Genomic DNA, 22470 nt, shown 5'->3' with positions numbered 1-22470 from the left:
TCCTGACCTCAGGTGATCTGCCTGCCTTGGCCTCCCAAAGTTTTGGGATTACAGGCATGAGCCACCATGCTGGAGTGCTATGTGCAATCTCAGCTCACTGCAACTTCTACATCTAGGGTTCAGTTGATTCTTGTGCCTCAGCCTTTCAAGTTGCTAGGATTTCAGGCATGCACCACCATGCCTGGCTAATTTTGTATTTTTAGTAGAGACAGAGTTTCTCCATGTTGGTCAGGCTGGTCTTGAACTCCCAACCTCAGGTGATCACCCACCTTAGCGTCCCAAAGTGCTGGGATTACATGTGTGAGCCACCACACCTGGCTGGGAGTTAAGTATTTTACTATCTTTTTTCTTTCAGAAATTGGGTTGGTAACATTGAAGAGACACTTCTCACCTGCCTGAAATGCCCTACGTTATCTTCTTCAAGTTGCAAGGGCTCTGGAACAGCCCTTTCAGTGCTCCCGTAAAGGTAAGTGTAACATTTCACTGTAGTTCTTTGCTTTTTTTTCTTTTTTGTGCTTATAGGGATTGGCATACATGTATGTGAAAATATAAAAAGAGTACAGATAGGCACCTGTAACTAGTTTCCTGTTGCTACCTATTAACACATTATAACAAGTTAGTGGTGGGAAACCACAGAAATCAGGAATGATTGGGTTCTCTGATCAGCGTCTTAGGAGGCTGAAATCCAGTTAGGTGCTGCCTGTGTTTTTCATCTAGAGCTCAGGCTACTCTTCCAAGTTCACTACAGATGTATTGGCAGAATCCATCTTCTTGTGGGTGGAGGACTGACATCCTTTTGCAGTCCTCCTGGCTCTCAGCCAGGAGACACCCTGACTCCAGAGGCCACATGCATTCTTTCTCACTTTCCCCATCTTCCAGCCAACAACAGCTCATGGAATTCTTCTCCAGCTCCCATCCTCTGTCTGACTTCGTCTTCTCCTACCCACTAGAGAAATCTGTGACACTTAGGGAGTCATGTGATCAGATGCGGCCCACTCAGGAAAGCTCAGCCTTTGTATTAGTCTGTTCTTGCAATGTTATAATGACCTGAGGCTGGGTGATTTATAAAGAAAAGAGATTTAATTAGGTCATGGGTTGGGCTGGCAAGGGAGAGAGAGAGAGAGAGAGAGAGAGAGACAAAAAGAGAGAGAGAGACAGAGAGAAAGGGGAAGTGCTACATAGTTTTAAAGAGGCAGATTTCATGGAAACTCTGTCATGGGACAGCACTTGGGGAATGGTGCTAAGACATTAGAAACCATTTCTGTGATCCAATAACCTCCTGCCAGGCCCCACCTCTAACACTCAGGATTATCTCATGTTGAAACATGAGATTTGGGTAGGGACACAGAGCCAAACCATATCATTCTTTAAAGTCATATGACTGCCATGTAACAACATAATCACAGGAATGTCTCATCAGCTTAACAGGTTCCAGAGATAAGGGTACAGCATGTTTGGAGACCATTTTAGAAATTCCACCTATCACACTTCAACTTCTGGTCCCCAGATGTTCATGTTCCTCACAGATGCAAAATACATTCACCCTCTCACCTAAGGTTTCCAAGTTTCATGTCATTATGAATTAGTGCAAAGTGAAAAATGTCATGTAGCTTTAATCTGATCAAAAGTTTAAAATCTCATTTAAATCATCTACACCAAGTGTGAATGAGGCTTCTGTGGGTGTCTGTTAAGTACAGATTCTTTTTATTTGAGAGTGAGTCTTGGCCTGTCGCCCATGCTGCAGTGCAGTGGTGCGATCTTGGCTTATTGCAACTTCTGCCTCCTGGGTTCAAGTGATTCTCCTGACTCAGCCTCTCGAGTAGCTGGGAATACAGACATGCACCACTGCATTCAGCTAATTTTTTTGTATTTTTAGTAGAGATGGGGTTTTGCCCTGTTGACCAGGCTAGTCTGAAACTCCTGACCTCAGGGGCCGTCCCCCTCAGCCTCCCAAGGTGCTAGGATTTCAGGCATGAGCCATTGTGCCCGGCCCAAGTACAGATCCTTGATATAATTCCCTTACCCCTGTTGACCCGTGAAACTGAACAAACAGCTTATCTGTCCTCAGTGTGCAATGGTGGGACAGTCACAGGATAACACTGCTAGTGATTCTTGTTCAAAAAGAGGGAAAGTGGAGGGAACAAAGTCACTGATCCAAAACCATTTTTGCATGGGGCTGAGCAAAGTCCAGCAGGAATTTCTTGATTAGGCTCCTCAGCCTGGAACTAACCCTCTGTGACAGGGGACTTTGCCTCTGGGCTCTGCATTTTTTTCTGTTGTTATTGAAAACATTTTATTTTCCTTCTTCCCCTACTCTTTTGGTTCTTCCCCTTTCTCCTCATAGCAGCATCCTCCATTGATCCTTGTGGCATCATCCCAGCAGAATTGGTCAGATATTGCCTGTGTCAGGGTCCTGACCATCTCCACGAGGGGCTGTCCTTGTGAGCCCGTGCTCCTCTTCACTGACCTGACCTCTCGCAGTCATGATTGCTTTCAGCTGCCCTGGCTGGCTTAGGAGAAAACCTAAGACTATGGAGTCCCAGAACCAATCTCTGCCCTCTCTATCTCCAAGAGAGGAAGAAAATAACAGGGATCTTCATGGAGAAATGACCCAGGTGAGGGCCTGGACTCTCCAGCAGTTAGAGCAGAAGAAAGTTTCTGAAGAAGAATGGAGAAGCTGAGAGCCCAGGCCGGGAAAGCAGGGTTGTGTGAAACACTATTTAATCCTATGTGCTTTCTGCCCCAATCTAGCAGCCAGTGAATGATGGCTGACTGAGTATAAAGGCCAGGACTATAGAACTGTGATAAAGCGTTTGTCCAAGGAAAGGGGCTTTTGCTGTTTTTGTTTTCACAGTGGAAATGGCTATTTTTCATCTAAAGTTTTCTGAATGGCAGCAGCGAGCCTCAGGAGGGTGAGTTACCTGCTCTGCACAGGGAGGCTGAGGCCATGGCTTGTGTGGGGTTCTGCTGCCACCAAGTGGTGACGGAGGGAGCCTGGGAGAGTCTCAGTCTTTCTGGGCTTCAGTGTTTCCTCATGAGTAAGATAGAGGCTTATTGTACCTCTCTGAGGTGCCTTCCTGCTCTGTTTTCTCTGAGCCTCTGAGGAATTGAGATGCTTTTCAATACTGCCTGGGACCTTCAGCTGAGACCTGACTCTGTGTGTCTCCTGCAGGAGCCTGAGCTGAGTCTACACACTGGAATCCCAGAGCTGAGGGAACAGGTGGAAGAAAGAAAGTCAGCAGGTTTAGGGGATGAGAATAATCCACAAAGGACAAGCCATCGGTAAATGAAAACCAAAGAAGGTGAGAATAAGTACAAACCAGGACAGAAGCCTCAGGGGAAATGGGCAATGCCTATGATCATTTAAACCCTCAAGGAACAGCGTGAGCTGAGCAGTGGGGACTGAGAGAAACTGACTCGACGGGAATCTCCTGCATCTGGCCAGGGAGAGCCACAGGTTAGATCAGAGCTGGTTTGTAGTGAGGGGCAGCTTCAACTCCAAGAAAGGGTTGGAGGTTTGTAATCAGTTTTATTCAGTCACGGATGAACACTCCCCAGACCCAGGAGCCTCAGTGTCAGTGCTGCCGTAGCAGTGTATGCTCTTCAGGTCAGTGTGGGTTAGAGGGAATAACCATGCTTGGAGAAGGGTTGGAGACGTCCATTCTTACATTAAACCGCTCTGCCCTAGGTCAGGTGCCAGCGTAAGTGTCCCTTGCTTGATTATGAAGCAGAGATACGAATAATATTCCTCTGCACTTTCAGTTGAGGGAAGTTTCTCATAAATATTTATTGAGCATGTAATTTTCTTTATACTGTGCTAAGCACTTGGGATTCAGGTATTTAATATCTCTCTAAAGAATCTCAAGGCAGTGAGTGGAAGAACACAAACAGATCATTTCAACAAGATACGGTAGTTCTACCCAACTGAGGTGTTGTGGCAGCACGGAGGATGGGAGGGTGTGTCAAAGGACATCTCTCCTAATGATGGGGAAGCATAAGAGAACATTTTCAGGACAGTCTAGTCTTCCTTGAAGCTCCCACAGGAGAGGATTCTGGGGCAGGGATGGGTAGGGCAGGTGCCTCTCTAGGGAAGGGGATTTGCAGCATCTGAAGGAAAGAGCATCCCTTACAAGACATTGGGGACAGAAATGTAGGTGAAAGGGTCGGAGGTTTGTAATCCATTTTATTCAATCATGGATGAACACTGCTGAGAGGCCCCTCTGTGCTGGGCCCTTAGCTAAGGACCATGACCACAGAGGTGAGTAAAATATAATCCCAGCTTTCACAGAATTCTCAGTCTAGTGACTGGTGATTCATGAGAAGTGTAGTGATGGTGGGTTCATGGAACCAGTGGCCCATGCCTCATGCGATGACCTCAGTGGATGTCCTGGGCCAGTGACCCTGGACTTCAGCCATATTTCAGCATCTCGCGATACAGTACACCAACACCTCAGCTCCATGTTGAGTCAAAGCAGTTAACGCAGCCAAGGTATTCAGAGGACACTGATGATATCAGTAGCTATAGGCTGTTTCCAGCTGGGGAAATAAAGACGTAAATTTAATAAGTCTTCTAAATGTGTCCTTGCCATAATGATAAATAACTTAATCTTGATAATGAATTATATTCTGGTAAGTTAATTATAACTTACCATAATGAGAAATAAATTTATCCTGAGTAGAGCAGACACACAAACCCTTGAGGACACATGCCTGAGGATTCTGATGAAGATATGATGTCCAAATATGTGCACAGTTGGACCTACAGGCCAGCTTTGAAACAGTGGAAGACCTAGTTTCAAATTCAAGGTTGCTTTGAGTAGAAATTCACTTTACCTCTCTTTGCATGGCAATGGGGCCAATCTTCCCTAAGGTACCCCTTACAAGAAAAAGAATCATACTGGTAAGAATTCAGACTTCAGCAAACATGGATAAGTAAGGAAGTCTTATAAATGTGTTCTAGCCACCTAGCAAGAAACCAGGAATTTAGCAAGTTCGTTCACATTCAGGACAGTTGTGTTCACTAGATCAGAGGCCCTGAGACATGAAGAACAGCCCCCTAAGAAGGGAAAGTGTTTCTTCCTGTCCTAGGACATCACTGCCAACTTCAGGGAGGTGAGAACACAGCTGCCCGCTTTACAGCATGGGCTGTGTTTGTGCCTGGAATGTGTCTGATGTCCCAAGACCTGTACCCATTTCAGGGAGCCTTGGGAGGAGCCTGAATCACTGATGGAATTGGACAGTGCGTGGAGATGGTTGAGCAGGATGAGGGTAAGTGCATGGGCATGGCCAGGCCATACTGGGAGACAGTGAGCGGCACTGATGGGGACAGACAAAGATAAAGTCAAAAGTGTGTGCTTCAGTGTCAAAAACTCAAACCAATAACTAGTTTGCTTTCATAAGCAATAAGTATTTTTCTATTTATGTGAGAATTTAATCTTAAAACAGAAATCATAAAAATAGTAAGTCCAGGGCATAAAACCTAAACTATAGCTCATATTTATTCTTTCTAAATAGAGCTATTAGTAAAATCTTCTTCATAAAACATGTATTGTGGACATAAGAAGGAAAGAGTCGGCCGGGTATGGTGGCTTGCACTTGAGGAGGTCGAGGTGGGCGGATCATGAGGTCAAGATATTGAGACCATCCTGGCCAACATGATGAAACCCTGTCTCTACTAAAATCACAAAAACTAGCCAGGTTTGGTGGCACATGCCTGTAGTCCCAGCTACTCGGGAGACTGAGACAGGAGAATTGCTTGAACCCGGGAGACAGAGGTTGCAGTGAACCTAGATTGCACCACTGCATTTCAGCCTGGTGACAGCAAGACTCTGTCTCAAAATAAAAAAGAAAGAAAGAAAGAAAAGCAACAGTCTTAGAATCATTGGCATTCCATAGAAGAGAGAATTAAATACAGTCAAGGGAAGACCCAAGTCTCATACTTCTCTTGTATATTCCAAAGGTCCAGGGAAATTCCAGGTCTAATGGAAAATAGAGGTTATTTTGCATGCTGTTAAAACAAGTTTGCAGACACTTCTGAATTTTGGTCCCAATATACTAGGAGGGCACACCTCTGTCCTGGAAGATGACACAGGAATGAATACTCTTCCTGTGACTCATTCTGGTCGTTCATCCAGCATCACAGAAACCAAAAACTGGAAATCTGGCCAAATTGATGATTTGCTAGCCCTCTTGTTCAGGTTTCTTACCTGATTCTTAGGATAACAGCGTTACCTTGAGGATTATGATGAAGATATGTTGTCCAAATAAGTGCACAGTTTTGAGCAAAATGCCTGGTGCAAATTGATCAACAAATAATTACTGAATAATTATATGAATATTTTCTGAATGACATGGATCCTATGAATAATTATGGAATCATTGTTGTGATTGCCTTTACTGGCAGTGCTCAAAGCCCATCCCTGTGTGACCTGAAGTAAGCCACATAACTTGGTGAACCTGCAGTTTCATCATTTTTATAGTGAAGCAACCTGAAAGATTTTCCTTCTGCCACAGAATGTCAGGCCTCCCAGACCCCAGAACATGTATATACCTAAAGCCTTTGATGTATGTCAAAGCAGTATGCTTACGGTGTTGCTGGAGGATGATGGGGGCTGTAGAGAGGCACGCTTTCCAATGGGATTGATCCAGTCCTCCTTGCTTCACTTCCACATGAATGCTGGGCAGCCCAGGGTCACACCCATTGCACCCTCAACTCAGGCAAGCCCAGAAAGCAGCCAAACATAGGAGACCTGGGCTACAGACAGTCTCCCAAGTCCCAGGCTCACAAAACCTGGGTGGCGATGAAAGCTGAGAAAGTGAGGAGGTGGTTCAGGGGATCGCTCTTCCCTACTCGTTCCTGTCATCTCAAATTCACCTCCTACTGCACAGCAACACGGAGGACCACAACCTCCCCTGACCATCACCTTGATCTTGCTGTGTTTGCTTAGTGGGATGCAACCACACATCAACGGCCATAGACCAACTCAGAAAAATATCTCTCAAACAGTATTCCATAAGGACCGCTCATGGTCCTGTTATTTTCAATATATGGACAAACGAAATGAAAACAACAAAATCATATCAGGTTTACCAGAATTCCCAAGATAGATGGTCACACACGCTTTCAGGAGATCTCTATAGAAATGGTTTTGATGACTTGCCACCTTGAAAAGAGCTCTTCTGGGACTAGAATGTCATCCTTAAGTGACAAGAATGAGATGTAGTGTTCAGTCACATTAAAAAACAAATCATCCCATATAGAGGAAGCTTTGGATATAGGGACATCAAACTGGTCTTAAGTGTAATGAAAAGTCTCTTCTGCCACAAATATCAGTGTAGTGATACCTGCCAGTAAGAAAATATAAATCAGCATAACCATGGGATGCAGCGAGAAGAATATTGAGCCAGGAAAGAAAACATTTTTAAAAAATGAATTATTCACTTTCTAGTGGATACAGAAAAAACTGCAGAAGAGTCAGAGGATATCATGGCAGTGTAATAGGTTGATATGTTAAACTTGTGGAGAAGCCTTCAATCCTGTTTTAACATATGAGAAGGAGGGGTGACTGACTTCATGACTAGCATTAAGAAAATATCACATGTTGGGAAACTTTCTGCCTTGATGATTTTATACACATAAGAGATGAAAAGTGAGGCACGTGCTTAGATATACTGGGAATGAGATGGGACTGTGGCATTGTCACAAGTGTACACAAATACTGAGAGTGGCTGATAGAGGAACGGTCCCCATCGGTTGTGACCTCAGGTGAGACCAGGAGGCCTGGGTTTGGCAAATCTGGGCAATTGGAATGAAGGGCTCCTAAGATTCCATGACACGCCCAGCTTCTAATTCTGTTATTGCAACAGCAGGCCGTTACCTGGGACTCTGGCCAGTATCTCCCACACTCTTGTCAGAGTCTGAGCTACAGGCAGCGCCTTCAGCTCCCAGCTGAAGCATTGCGAACCTTGTTTTTGTGGTTAAGGGCCCTAAAGTGCTGTGAGGATCAAGTTTTTCTCAACAGTAAGTTAAGAATTTGGGTTATTGACATCCCCTAGTCCTGATTAAACCTATTTGATTTCCATTTTTTAACCCATCATGTGTTTGGGTTTCTTCTCCCCAGTCCCTGGCTCTACCTGTGGTGCCCCAAATGTCAGCATGGCGACATCTGGCGGGACTTGTTCCACGGAAACCACAGAGGTGAACTTTCCACATACCATCTAGAATTCCTACTCCCAGCAGGAAGAGACCAAACCGAATTTCGGAGCCAGCAAAAATAGACTTCTTCTGAGCCAGGTGGCCTACTTCCTGAACTACCAGCTGAAGACATACAGTAAGTTCTATAGGTTGACCACCACGAAACTGATGAATGAGGTCCTGTCTTGTCTAGAGAAACTAGCCAGTCTCTACATCAAAATTAATTTCATCCTTCCCATACTTGTAGAAAATAGAAATGGGTGTTTTATTATTTTGTTAAAGATGGAAGACAGAGGCCAAAGTATTTAGCAACTGTTCCACGTCTGCAGCAAGGTGGGTGTGGGACTGGGGTTACAATCCCACCTATTGATTTCTGACACAGGCACAGAACCACCTGTTTTCCTCAGCAAGAGGCTAAATCCATGTTTACAGGAATCTTCTCTGTACCGTATAAGATTGTGCAGACAAGTAGCATCCAGTCTGTTGGTCTAAATGCCTGAGGCTACTGAACTTCCATTTGGTTCTGGTTTTCTGAGCCCCAGTAGGCAAAGCTGTGTTCTGGGGATACTGGGGAAACACGGTGATAGCACACAGTACCCGCTGTGAGGAGCTTAAAGGGGACCCTGCTCCTAATAGAACCTGTGGTATATGTAAGTGGCACCATCAAGAGCAGGGAGTACCCTGGTACTGGTGCCTAAGCCTCCCAATTAGGTGGGATCCCCAGTGGGCACCACCACACCTGGCTAATTTTTGTATATTTAGTAGAGGCAGGATTTCACCATGTTGGCCAGGCTGGTCTTGAATTCCTGAGGTCAAGTGATCTGCCTGCTTGGGCCTCCTAAAGTGCTGGGATTCTAGGCATGAGCCACCATGCCTGCTCCACAGATTCTTTTTTAAGGTTGTTAGAATTTATCCATCGGCCCAGTCTCCTATATAAATTTCTCTAACCATTCATTGACAATGATATATGATGAGATAAATCAGTATTGCAGCAACGCTTCTGGAAAGTAGGGCAATTTTTGGAAGATTTTGGGGAAAAAGTTTTAATTTGATCAGAGGATACATGGTTAAGATCTACTAGATGAGGGAGAATTTGTCCCATGCGTCTGAAAAGCAGGCTCATCTACTTCTAGGGCGACTTAGTATAGGGCCCAGTAGAACATTCCCATCATAATATCACGTTCCTACACTCAGAATGTTTTACATCCTTGTGCTATGACTGGACACTGATTTGGTCTTGTGTGAAGTGTGATTTGCTTAATATGACCTGCTCATCTGAATTTGTTTACAGAAGATCGAAAAGATCATGATAAAGAACAGAAATGCAGAGACAGCAAAAATAAACTTCTAATGAGTCAAGTGGCCTACTACCCGGGCTGCCGGCTGAAGACGGAAGGTTAGTTCTATAGGTTCACCATCACAAAAGTGCTGAACGATGTCCTACTTGTCTCTGAGAAACCATACTCTCTCTTCTTCAAAGTTAATTTCATCCTTCCCATACTTCTAGGAAAATAGCAATGGGTATTTTAGCATTTTGTTAAAGACGGCAGACAGAGACCAAAGTATTTATCAAGTTTTCACATCTGCAGTAAGGTGGGTGTGGGACCAGTGTTAATATCCCAGCTATTGATTCCTGACACAGGCACAGAACCACCTGTTTTTCTCAGCAAGAGGCAAAATCATGTTGACAGGAATCCTCTCTACCATGTAAGATCCTACGGAACTTGTAAGCAAGATAAAGGTAGAAGTGTTTATTTCCAGATTTCAGGGTGACTGTGTAGCTAAGACAAGTTGACTTTAAGGAGATTGAGAGTGGAGATGAGAAGAGGAAAAGCAGGGAAACGACATCTTCAAATCAATAGGCGAGGCTGTCAGTGACATCCTCAGTCCCGATTAAACCAATTTGGCGTCACTAGTTTCTAACTCATCATGTGTTTGGGTTTCTTCTCCCCAGTCCCTGGCTTTCTGTGTTCTCCCCCAAACATCAGCAAGGTGGCATCTGGCAGGCCTCCTTCCAGAAAAAACACAGAGGTGAACATTCCAGAACGCATTGAGAAATCCTGCTCCCAGCAGGAAGATAACAGACCAAATGTCGAAGTTAGCAAAAATCGACGTCTTATGAGTGAGGTGAACTACTCCCTGAACTACCAGCTGAGGACATACAGTAAGTTCTACAGGGTGACCACCATGAAAGTGATGAACGATGTCCTGTCTTGTCTCGAGAAACTAACCTCTCTCTTCATCAAAATTAATTTCATCCTTCCCATACTTATAGAGAATAGCAATTAGTATTTTAACATGTAGTTAGAATGGAAGACAGAGGCCAAAGTATTTAGCAACTTTTCCACATCTGCAGTAAGGTGGGTGTGGGACTGGGGTTACAATCCCAGCTATTGATTTCTGACACAGGAACAGAACCACCTGTTTTTCTCAGGAAGAGGCTAAATCCATGTTTACAGGAATCCTCTCCATACCATATAAAATCCTGCAGACAAGTAGCATCCAGCCTGTTGGTCTAAATGTCTGAGGCTACTGAACTTCTATTCAGTTCTGGTTTCTGCTGAGGCCCAGTGGGCAAAGCTGTTTTCTAGGGACGCTGGGGGAAACACGATGATAGCACACAGTACCTCCTGTGAGGAGCTCCAAGGGGACCCTGTTCCTAATAGAACCTGTGATATGTGTAAGTGGCCCCATGAAGAGCAGGGAGTACCCTAGTACTGGTGCAGAGAATTGTGGGACGAGTTTGTTTGTCCTCTCCTAAGAGAAAGAAATAGGTTGTAAATGTGAACTGTGACAGGAAGGCAAGCCTGTCCCTGGGCGTCAGATCTGTGTCAGGATGGGGGAGACAGCTGCCAAAGTCCGGGTAGAGGCTGCGCAAGCCTCCAGTGATGTGGGAGCAGAAGGTCTTGTCAACATTTGGCCTCATCTTGGCAGTGAGCCTCCGGACCAGAAACGCATTGCCTGGTGGATCAGGAAACCATGCCAGGGCGTTTTGTTAAAGAGAAACCATGAGAGCTTTCGGTAGAACAGGGACCCACATGCAGACGTTCATGTCCCTGTGCACATTGGGCTGACGGTGCTTGCAGAGTGTGAAACGGGAAATATCTGAACGAACACATCTGTACTTGCAGAAAATGATGAAGACGAAGATGAAGATGTTCACGTCGCAGAGGCTGAGAAAATAGAGGAGCCACGTGCCCCCAGGTAACGCTGAAGAATCAGGAGCAAGTAGTGGGTGGTAAAGTATGGAAAAGTTCTAGAATCTCACCCTCTCTGGTGTCTGCCATGGGCCAAAAGCCTCCATTCCCTTGGCCACAATACGTTCAGTTCAACCCAACTTAGACACGGGGTGTGGCAGCTGTCGCGGTTCTTTGTATGTGCTGAGTGCCGTGTCTGAATTATGCAGGGATAACTGAGTCTCTGTTCTTCTCAGCTCCTTTCTGCCCAGCGTGATGAATACCAGCTGCTCTCTTTCTCTCCGGTTTCCCATGGCATCCATGCTCTGTGGCAGAGAGGAGGATTGCCTGTTTCCTCTCAAAGGGAACCTCCCATTTGCCTTCTGAGAGCCCTCTCTTATTCCTTCTGTGAAAACTGGCCAGGGGTTCCTGGGGTCCAATCCCCCTTTGTTTAATCTTTTGTCATCTCGATACCCTCAGGCTCATCGGGGAGGTGCCGAAGGTGGATGTCAAGAGAGTCCTTGAAGACTCACCGGAGGAAGGTGTCATCACTTGTTCAAATAGCTATGGCCCTTCTGACTCCAGCCAGCCTCACAGAGACACCAATGAAATCCCATTTGAGGAAGACAACATCAACTCTGCACTGGCTGTCGAGAGTCCATCGTCTCATGATGTAGTGGAGGATGCTCTAATCATTCTTTCAGGTGACCCCTACATTCCTTGTTTTTGGTACCTCTGTCTAGGCTGAGGAAGATCAACTCTGAAGACAGGCTCTATACACACAAATCGGTTTGAATAAAAATGTATGATGGGATACTAAACACAGATATCAGGGAATTTTTATCTCTTCCTCAGCTCATGTCATGCGTTTGTCTCCCAGGCCCGAGTATCAAGTTACCAGAGCCCAGGCCGGTGTGACAAACTCATGGTCACCTGCGTGCAGGAGGTGTACAGTAGGTGTCTGTCAGGTCTCCTAGCTTTGAGTCGGTATCTCTCATCTCCTGTCATTATGTCATCTGTCCCTGAACGATGTTCATGGAGCTGCCATTTCTTTTTAAGGAAACCGGGAGCCTTGCCTATTCATTTGGCCATAGCGTTCCCCAGGTTTGACTGCTCCGAGCGTCGGTCTTGATCTCTTTTGAGTCAGCTTGCTTAGCTGCACAGTCACCTTGAAACCAGGATGAAAACATTTCCTCTTTACCTTGCCGATGTGTTTCTGTGAAGCAAGGCTCAGCCCGGCTCTCCACCCCATCAGTGCAAGAGCCGGTCTGATTTTTCTTCGTAGCATCATATATTGTTTGCTGTTGTTGTTGAAATGGAGTCTCCTTTTGTCACCTGACCTGGAGTGCAGTGGCACCATCTTGGCTTACTGCAATCTCCACTACACGACTGCAGTGATTTTCCTGCCTCTGCCTCCTGCGTAGCTGGGACCACAGGTGCTCACCACCCCACCTAGCTAATTTTTGTATTTTTAGTAGAGACAAGGTTTCACCATATTGGACAGGCTGGTCTTAAACTCCTGACCTTAAATGGTTCACCCGCCTTGCTCTTTGAACTCACAGATTTAATTTTTTTGGAGGTGGGGATGGAGTCTCCCTCTGCTATCAGGCTGGAGTTCAGTTGCATGATCTCAGGTCACTGCAACCTCTGCCTCCTGGGTTCAGACGATTGTGCTGCCTCAGCCTCCCGAGCAGCTGAGACCGTAGGCGCGTGCCACCATGCCCAGCTAATTTCTTTGTATTTTTAGTAGAGACAGGCTTTCATCGTGTTAGCCAGGATGGTCCCGATCTCCTAACCTCGTGAAGTGCTCACCGAGGCCTTTCAGAGTGCTGGGATTACAGGCGTGAGCCACCATGCCCGGCCCACAGATTCTTTTCTGTTTGTTTTTGTTTTATCTGTTTTTAATTCGGTCTCCCTAGAGACGCTCAAAAATTGCCAATGCGACTTTATTGCAAGTCATCATGGTGGGGTATTGGGAAAAATTTTCAATTACCGCTAATTGGGTCTCAGATAAACCTCATTGGCTACGACACTGCCACTGTGCAAAGCTCACAGATTCTTTTTCAAGCAAGTGTGTGTTGTTAGAATTTAGATACTGTCCAGTTTCATGTCTAGGTGCCTCTGACCATTCAATGACCTTGCTGCCTGGTGAGAGAAGTCAGTATTGCAGCAACACTCCCAGAAAATAGTTTGACTAATTTTTTATGATTTTCTGGGGAAAAAATTTGGTTTAACTTTGCATAGACTCGCGGAGAGAATATGGCATGATGGTGTGCCCGTACAGGGAGATTTCGGCCTGTGCATCTGGAAAGCAGGCTCATCTGCTCACCAGGCTTCATCCAGGGCCCCCTAGAATCTTCCTGTCAGAATTTGTATTCTTGCCCTGAGAACAATTCTGTGCTTGTGCTGTGACTAAACACTGATTTGGTCCTATGTGAAGTGTGATTTTCTTAATGTGACCTGCTTTTCTGAATTTATTTACAGAAAGTCAAAGTGATCATGAGGAAGAGAAGAAAAAGGGCCAGTGCCCGCCAGGTAATGCTGCGGAGTTGTGGGCTGTTAGTTCAATTGTGACACCTGGAAACTGCAGATCCAGGGAAACGAGGAAGTGATGACTAGAACTCTTTCTTCCCTTCACCCAGCTACAAATTGTCCTTACTGACAATGTTGTGCGTGATTTGCGGCACTTTTATACGTTTTAATTTTTTAGTCGTCCTAATATAGGAATATGCAATCAGATGAGCCAAGTGAACTCAGCAAACAGGGATTTCCTGGTATTGCCTGTTCTCTCCCATGTGTTTAATTCCAGGGAGAGATGCATATATGCTTTCTGCGTATTTCTTGTTAGCATGTTTGCTAGGATTTGTGAAGAGAAGAAATTCAAAAAATATACATATGATATCAAAATACTAGAAAAAGGAGGCCCTTGATACACAAGGTCTGGGTGTCTGAAATGCCTCAAGAGTTCTGTTCACTTGAATGTCACATGTAAAATTCAACACAACTTATGCGAGGTAGTTGAAGTCCCGTGTTAGTTCTCGTGTTGCAGTTCATGATGAGAGTTTACAGGGAGTCTGGGTGGCCTGCAGTGGCTCATCTGTGCAAATGCACTGAGCACCTGCTCCTCATTTGTGCTCTGTCCCCAAGGTAGTCACCCTCCGCCCTGCATTTAGAAGGATAGTTTTTTTTCTCTTGAAGGAAAAATGCCTTTGCTTTCTGTGACCACTTCATTCTGACTTCCATCAGATCAGCTGGGAGACTTTGTTGTCTAATCTCTGGTGGTTTAATCTTCTGTCATCCTGTCCTACCTGGCTCATCAGGAATCTGCAGGTGTCTGTGGAGGAGGAAGCCCCCCAGGAGTCCTGGGATGAAGGTTACCTGGCTTTCTCAGTTCCTCCTGGCACATCTGCCTTCAGTGAGCCTTACAGGAGCAAGTTGCACTCATTAGAGGAGCAGCGAGTCGACTTGGCTGGTGACATAGACAGTGAGTACTCCGTTGTGAAGGCGATAAAGCTCCATTTTGTGTCCCAGATAGACCCCATAGTCTTTGTGCATTGCTCCCCTGACTGGGCTGAGAGTTGTCATCACTGTGGGCTGAACCTGTACATCAGTATAGATTTCGATCACTCTGGATTCCAGTCTGAAGCACGGACATGGGGTGGGTCAGTGAGCTTTGCTCTCTCTCTAGTCTCAGGCCGTGCCCGTCGCACCCTGGACCGACTGTCAGGACATTGAAACCCAAGGCAGGTGTTGCACACTCACACCAGGTTATGCAGCGCATGCCCACGAGTTGTCTGTCAATCTGAATTCAATGTCTCTTGCCAGCTACCAAGTTCCTCATGAGTTTTGTTCCTCAAGCATGTCTGTGAGGTTCTTCCCTGCTTGTACAAACTTGGTGTAACTGTTTGTACAAACTTGGGATAAAAGGATAATGGTCTACCAGAAGAGGGACATTTCACCGTTTGTCTCAGACAGAAACCAAGGAATCTCTATCATGGTTGGCCTTGAGACCTCCTGACATCTATCTCTCACATGATCCTGTTCTCATGCTGAGGAGCCTGAGGTCCCCGTGCAGGGATTAGACAGTGGACTGTTATGGGTGTAGGGGAATTGGCTTATTTTGTCTGTCCCTGTCTGAATTTATTGCAGAGATTAAAATAACCAAGAAGAGGAAGAAGAGCGAGGCCCACCATGCCCCAGGTAACTTTGAGCAATTGTGAACAGCTAATTATGTGTTGACACCTGGAGACGCCAGGTCCAGGGAAAACAGAGTGGGCTGACAATATCGATACCGTGTTTTCAACGAAGCCTGAACTATTCCTACTAACATTGCTGTTGGTTTTCATTGCAGTAGATATTTAGGTTTCCATTTCTTCCTCCCCTTATCATGTACTAACTACTGTAGGTTGACCATTCTTGTTTTTACGATCAGTGTTCGCTGTGTGTCCTGAGGGCACTAACTCAGAGTGTCCTTTTACTCCCTCATCAGTGTGTCACCTGGACGGTTCACTGAGCTACTTTCTCTCTCTCTCTCTTTCTCTCTCTCTCTCTCTTTGATTCCTTTTTACCCTACTCTTGCCCATCCCAACATAGGGCAATAATTTGTTACGTCATTAATGGATCTATGTTTTTTCTTTATTAACCACTTTCTTGTGCTACCCATGAAATCTAGTTGGGGCTCTGCGGTGTCTTATTTTCCCTGACTTATTCTTTGTTTTTTTCTCCTTTTCTAGGCTCAGCATGGAGCTGGTGGAAGCAGAAGAGACTGAAGTCTTCTGGTACTCACTGGATATATTGCATTCAATGTATACAGCCAATCCTGAGTTTTTTTACACCTGCCAGGCTTACACATATGCTTTTTTTTATTTGTAGAAGAGCATGTTCACTTGACTTTGGACATGGACAGTAGGTTTCTTACTATGATGGTGATAAGACTCCACCTGGTCTACCGGATAGGGGTCATATTCCCACACTAAGACAACATGTCACCTGGGACTCTGCCAGTGCAGAGTATGAACAACACCATGTTCTTGCTGAAAACACTTAGCCTGAGTTTCATAGCCTGAGGTAATCTCCAGAGAACTTCAGAATATAGACCAGTGAGTAGCACGACTGACCTGTCTCCTTCAGACAGCCCATGTCACCACAAATCACACAACTAAAAGGAGAAGAGGCATTTTGGGTTGAAAAAGAGTCAAAAGATAATGTAGCTACATTGCTTTAGTTCTTTTGAACCCAAAGTGTCTCCTCACATTTTTGTTGTTGTCATTGATGGTGGTGACATGGGCTTGTTTGTAGAGGACATGTCAGCTGTCTGGCTCAATGGTCTACACTCTGAACTTGTCTGAAAATGTCCTCATGATTAAACTCAGCCTAAGTGTTTTTCTGAGAACACTGCCGGGTCAATGCCACCTCACCCATCTGCAGGCAGAGAAGGTTCCATGTGCCTCACACCATGATCGTGGTACCAGGACTGTTCCACCATTTGTCTATCACCATGACTGTGATACCAGGACTGTTCCACCATTTGTCTATCACCATGATCATGATGCCAGATCTGTACCTTTCAGAGACACCTTATTTATACTGAACTAATTGGAAAAATGGTTTTTAAAAGTATTAATATCCTGTATTCAAATGATCATCCCCTAAACATTTTATTATTCATTAATCATCCCTGGCTGTGTCAATTATTATATTTATATCTCTACACTGAAAACTTTCAATTTTTACTGTATCTTTGCTTTTACTAGTTTCTGTTGTTGAAAAAAAAATTCCCTGCCTGCATTTTCATTTTTGCCAAAGTTAATTTTAATCTATACAATTAAAATTTTTTGTCTTTAAGATAAGACTGTCAGCACATAAGGCCACAGCAAAACAGAGATTTTGCTAATTTTTAAGCTGTTATTAATTTCTGGCTGACAAGAGACGTAGTTTACTTAGTTAGCTGCTAATATCTATTTAAGTGAGCAGCCAGGGAAATGTCTATCAGACTGATGATATGCGAAGACCAGGCCATTCTCTTTGAGCCTTTTAAACTATTTCAAAAGAGAGGAGAATAGGTAGCTTCCACATATGTGGACAGGAAGAAAAATACACTAAAAGAAACAGACAACTATTTCCCAAAACAGAATAGAAAATTAAATTTAAATAAACATACACCATTAAAATTCATAACACATTTCCTCATGAAATGTAATCTCTGTAAACTTAGCGACTATGTGAAAGTCAGTTCTTAATATACCACACTACATTGACTGTTGACATTCATAAGAATACGTTTCCAAGTTTATTATTTGAAAAAGCAAATGGACTATACTCTTTTTTTTAATTTTTGCAGTGATCTTTTTAAGATTGAGGATTTCTTTTTCAAAATAAAACCAAAGATCTTAAAGATTGAAAATGACATTAAAATTTATCTTCTCAAAGTGATGATGTTTAACTCAGGCTGTCTTATTCCTGTTTATAGCATAACTGTCAAGTGATCATTTAACCATTCTTTAAATATCTGAAATTACTGGGAACAAACCACATTCCAGGGTGTATCTTCTTTTGTTTTTGTTTTTTTCTTTATTTTACTTTATGTTCTGGGGTACATGTGCAGATCTTGCAGGATTGCTACATAGGTATACACATGCCATGCTGGGGTGCTGTGGCGTGATCTTGGCTCACTGCAACCTCTGCCTCCTGGCTTCAAGCAGTTTTCCTGCCTCAGCCTCCCGAGTAGCTGCGACTACAGGCATGTGCCACCACGCCCAGCTAGGATTTGTATTTTACTAGAAACAGGGTTTCGCTATGTTGGCGAGGATGGTCTTGATCTCCTGACCTTGTGATCCACATAACAGTCTTCTGTGCACTTGAGATTCATGGAAGTACATCAATTGCTGGGTCATGACCTGATTATAAGTTTAACGTTAGTATACATTGTCAGTCTTCTAGAATGGTTTTTTCACCAGCAATGACAGTTGAAGTGGCACCAAATTCTTGTCAGCATTTGGTGTACTAACTTTGTGAAATGTAGCTATGCCCTCAGACCAGTCTGGCCAACATGGTGAAATCCCGTCTCTACCAAAAATACAAAAATTAGCCAGGCATGGTGGCATGCACCTGTAGTCCCAGCTACTCGGGAGGGGGAGGTTGCAGAGAGTGGAGATTGCACCATTGCACTCCAGCTTGGGTGATAGAGTGAGACCCGGTCTCAGGGGAAAAAAAGTAGCCACACACCAGTGAGTGTTTAGTGCTATCTCAATGTGGAATTAATCTGTACCTGCCTAATGAGTGATACTATCAAGTATATTTTCTTATGGCTTCCAACATATAAGAAATTCTCCTTTGTGAAAGCCTATTCGAGTATTTTGCCTGATCCTATTTGGCTTAGCTGTCTATTACAGATCTATGGATGTTCTCTTATATATTCAGGAATTGAGTCATTTTTCAAATAAATATATTGCAAATGACTTTTCCCAGTCTGTGGCTTGACTGACAACTGAAAATTGTCAACTGAAAAATTGCACAATTTATAAACTTAGAAAGGAGATTTTATTTTTTTTAAATGGTTCAAGTGTGCAAGGTGGGCATTCTGACAGACTGGGAGGCATGCCCTCCTGCTGAAACCGGAAAGATAGGTTTCCAGGGACGGGAGAGTGGAGCAGGTATTTATGTTGATCTGGCTGGCCACATATACATATTCAACAGGGAATAGGAGAGCTCCGAATACTCATGCAGGGATCCTCCTGCATGCACGTTGAAGAAACATGCCTGCCACATGCAACCCATGTTGACTTTGTGGTGGAGACAACATTTAAATACGTTATAATTAGGCCTCATGCTTCAAAAGGCGAAGGAGGGACACAATGGCAATCAGGTGCACAGCCTCTGTAAACTGGCCAGAGCCCGTCCACAGCCAGAGGTCTTTTATCAAGGGAAAGTGACTGAAATCGGTCTCTTGTCCAATCCAAGCTGTAGTTACCGCTTGTATGTGTGTGTGGGGCTGAGTCAGCGTGTGGTAATGGGTGAGCTGCAAGGGCTTCAGCATTGCTTATCTCAAGGCCAGTGCTGGTTTAGCTGCTAGAGAAAAAAGGAAGAAGAAAAATACCTGTGGCAATTAGAACATCGTTTATTCTTTAATTTGAGGGGTGCATGACTGAACCTTGCCTGGCATGGCCTTACATCTTGTGTATAATATAGTATCTTCCTGCTGTAGAGTGTGCTCTGACAGTCTTATGGTCTCTATTTTAACATTAGTACTGCTCACTTGTGTCTAAACCACAAAAGGGAGAGAGTGTAAGGACAGGTGTCTGACCTCCCAAATACTGGCCAGGAACTCAGTACTTAAGACTTCTCTGGGGACTTCTTGGCGAAGAGGGGGTCTGTCTAGTTGGTTGGGTGGCTTCGGAGTTTATTTTTAGTTCTCAAAGCATTTAATTTTGATGAAATTTTGCCTTACATTTTCTTTATTTTTAAAGCTTGTTATGTTCTATAAGAGATCTTTCTACTCAGGATAGTGGATGTATTCTTTTAATTTTATCTCTCTATGGGTTCCAGAGTTCTAGTTTTAATTTTTAAATCGATGACATCTAAAATTCTACTTACCAAGACATTCTTGGGGGTTATCAAAGACAGTTTCAAAAATCTTCCGTAAACGGTCCTTAAATAATTTACTGGGATCCTGGGCTGCAGGGCACAGTGGCTTTAGTGCACCTCTGCTCTTAAGACTATTCGGAAACTGTCTTTGTGAATCCAACCGGCTGTTTAAAGATCAGCAGTTTAGGGCTTGCTTGCAGCTTGCAGTTATGCGGCAGCTGTTTTCTGGATCTTGTCAACACCTGCACGCATACCTCTCGGGGAATTTTCTAGCTGAATTCTTAAGGGATTTCCAGTGGCTTAGCTATCTCTTTCCTTTGCTTACTGCCACACACGTACCACCAAATCCTGCACTCCAAGCTTCTCCTTCTGCACCCTGGACTCCCAACCTCCGGTCAGACAAGCTGCATCTTCCTGCACCTGCCTGAAGCTCCATCAGGCCACTGTGCCTCCCGCAGCAAGCAGGCCAGGTGGAATGTGGATTCCTATTACACTTCTGAGGAAGGTGGCCGGGGGTGTGGACGATGCGGGTGGGAGGGGTAAGGCTGAGGGCAGGAGGACACTGGGGGCTCTGTCTTCGACCTCACTGGCCCACGTGCTGCTCACTCTCCGGTTGTCTGCCTTCAGCCCTGCGTGGGAAATCAGGTCTGCACCCTGATCTTCCTGACTTCTCATTTCATGAGGAGCCTGAAGGGCTGAGCCGTCGCTCTTGTTCCACACATTCTGTCCAAAGGGTGCCGTCCTCTCTGCTTGCTCCGGGGCCGGCCCGCTGAGCTCTGGCGCTCAGGCTGGGACGCCGCCCAGCACAGAGGCTCTGCAGCCCCGCGGTTCTGACTGCCCCACGGCAGCAAGACAGAGGCCGCAGGGCACGCTGTGGTGGAGCAGCATTCAGAGGCGTGGGCCGAAGGCCTCTTTCCACAGTCCCTTTGCAGTCCCCTCACCTAATCTCAACTTCAATGTATCTCCCAGAATTCCCATGTGTTGTGGGAAGGACCCGGGAGGAGGTAATTGAATCATGGGGGCTGGTCTTTTCCATGCTATTCTCCTGATCGTCAATAAGTTTCACTATCTGATGGGGTTATCAGATGTTTCCACTTTTGCTTCTTCCTCATTTTCTCTTGCTGCTGCCATGTAAGAAGCATCTTTTGCCTCCCGCCATGATTCTGAGGCTTCCCCAGCCATGTGGAACTGTAAGTCCGATTAAACCTCTTTTTCTTCCCAGTCTCAGGTGTCTTTGTCAGCAGTGTGAAAACGGACAAATACACTCTCATTTCACAGTGGGACACATGCTCTCACTCACATATGCTGGTTGCTGACTTGTGACCAAAGATTGTCTATTGTACCCTCTGGGGACAATGGATCTCCAGGTGTCTGCAGGAAGGATGAACATGCAAAAAGTCTGAAACACTCAGCACAGTCTGGATTTAGTCCCATTAGTCTGAATGGGACTAATACTTATAAAAGGGACACCAGGGAGTTCTCTCACCCTCTTTCTGCTCTGATGATACAATGAGAGTGTGCCAGTGTATAACCAGAAAAAAGTCCCTCACCATAATCCTACCATGTTGGCACCTTGATCTCGGACTTCCAATCTCCAGAACTGTGAGAAAGAAATTTCTGTTGTGAGTTAGCCACCCAGTTTGTGGTGCATTGTTACAGAAGCCCGAACTGAGACAGAGATGGAATCCCACGGAGAGTCTCTAATTTGCTAAGCTGGTCATCAGGTGGGACGCTGCCAGCCGGAAACAGGAAGAGCTGGCGTTTTGTGCATAGAAGGAAGATGGCGGACAGGCCACTTGTCGTCGGCTTTGTCCACCTCGGCAAACTGGAGACGGGGACTCCGCTCACCTTCGCCAGCCACGGGAACACTGGGAGGAGCTCCAGAGGATGTTAGGTCAACTCAACGGTACCTTTAGATCCTGAAACCTCACAGGATTTTTTTCTTTTCCCTTTGATCTCTCTTCTGCCTACCCAACATGACAGGAGTCACGGCCTTTCTTTCCCTTCAGAAAGGGATCCCTTTCGGACAGGACCGAAGTGGTCAGCTCTTTCCCCTAGGCTTCTCTGCAGGCTCAACTGAAGAGACCTGAAGCTCCAGGAGAGGCGGGTGAACCCAGCCGTCTGCCCGGCTGGCCCTGTCAACAGGCTCGCAAGAAGCCGATTTGGAACACAGAACGGAAGAAAAGACCTAAAGGCAGAATCTCATGATGTCCACATGTTAAAAGGCTCAAATACTAAGGTCCGACCATGCAGGGGAGGGAGGGGATCTGGAGCTGGACGGACCCCCCGCCTTCATCTGGAGAGTCCTCTGCACAAGCTCAGAGGGCAGGACTGTGCGCCCCAGTGGTTCTCAACAGGGGGCAGCTTCGCCCTCACACCCTCCCCCTCACACCCTCCCCCATCCCCGCTGGGACACTAGGCCGCGACTGGGGAAGCGGGAGGGAGAATGTCAAGCCCCCGGCACCATCTCGTCAGCGGAGGCAGAGGGTGCTGCTAAACACCCTAGGATCCACCCGA

At 45.4% G+C, this 22470-nt stretch overlaps 1 protein-coding gene and 1 non-coding gene across 3 annotated transcripts in view; one reads left to right on the top strand and one right to left on the bottom strand.

The window, feature by feature from the left end:
* The first annotated feature begins 2345 nt into the window (after positions 1-2345).
* LOC108316401 (neuroblastoma breakpoint family member 10-like) overlaps positions 2346-22470 on the top strand; it is a 163908-nt gene continuing 143783 nt past the window's right edge. The window contains exons 1-5 of one of the 2 annotated variants that reach the window (XR_001830317.2): positions 2360-2912; positions 5199-5268; positions 8121-8330; positions 9486-9590; positions 10149-10266. The gene's annotated coding sequence lies outside the window, so the exon portion shown is untranslated. Of the gene's footprint in view, positions 2913-5198; positions 5269-8120; positions 8331-9485; positions 9591-10148; positions 10267-22470 lie in introns of those variants that run through there. The other variant, XM_037744884.1, reaches the window with a different exon arrangement.
* LOC119473836 lies at positions 13281-13420 on the bottom strand. The gene has a single exon (XR_005203077.1). It is a non-coding gene; the product is annotated as a U4 spliceosomal RNA (small nuclear RNA).

Source organism: Cebus imitator, unplaced genomic scaffold (genome assembly GCF_001604975.1).
Source record: "Cebus imitator isolate Cc_AM_T3 unplaced genomic scaffold, Cebus_imitator-1.0 Scaffold188, whole genome shotgun sequence".
Classification (NCBI taxonomy): domain Eukaryota; kingdom Metazoa; phylum Chordata; class Mammalia; order Primates; family Cebidae; genus Cebus; species Cebus imitator.
The sequence above is the reverse complement of the archived record's forward strand: the minus strand, read 5'-3'. Positions and strand labels throughout refer to the sequence as shown.